The sequence below is a fragment of the Chaetura pelagica genome, unplaced genomic scaffold, assembly GCF_000747805.2.
Source record: "Chaetura pelagica isolate M959 unplaced genomic scaffold, ChaPel_1.0 scaffold3, whole genome shotgun sequence".
Lineage (NCBI taxonomy): Eukaryota > Metazoa > Chordata > Aves > Apodiformes > Apodidae > Chaetura > Chaetura pelagica.
Window position 1 is genome coordinate 12,865,092 of NW_009952974.1, and position 374 is coordinate 12,865,465.

Consider the following 374-nt stretch of genomic DNA (forward strand, 5'->3'; position numbering starts at 1 on the left):
TCCCCCGGCGAAAAGGAGCCAAGAGATCGCCAACTGCTCCTCTGCTTAAAATACAGACCTAATTGCCAAATCATCAGAGAATCCCTTCTTTAATTGACTTGTATGGAGGGGGGGCGGGAAGAAAAAAAAAAAAAAAAAAAAAAAAGATGGTTTTAAGATCTATAAACGTGGGTCCAAGCGTTGAGTAATTAAACTCCTTCTATTTAGAAACACGTTGATTTTTAAGGAAGCTTTATGAACGCTGGCACTGGCTGAGTTTCAAACCTGCTGCAGTCTGAGCTTGCCAGGGCTAACCTATATGTCATAACTGCCCGGGAAGCATGGGAGCCAGGAGATTAAATCCCCGCACAGTGTTCCTCATACCATGTTCCTCA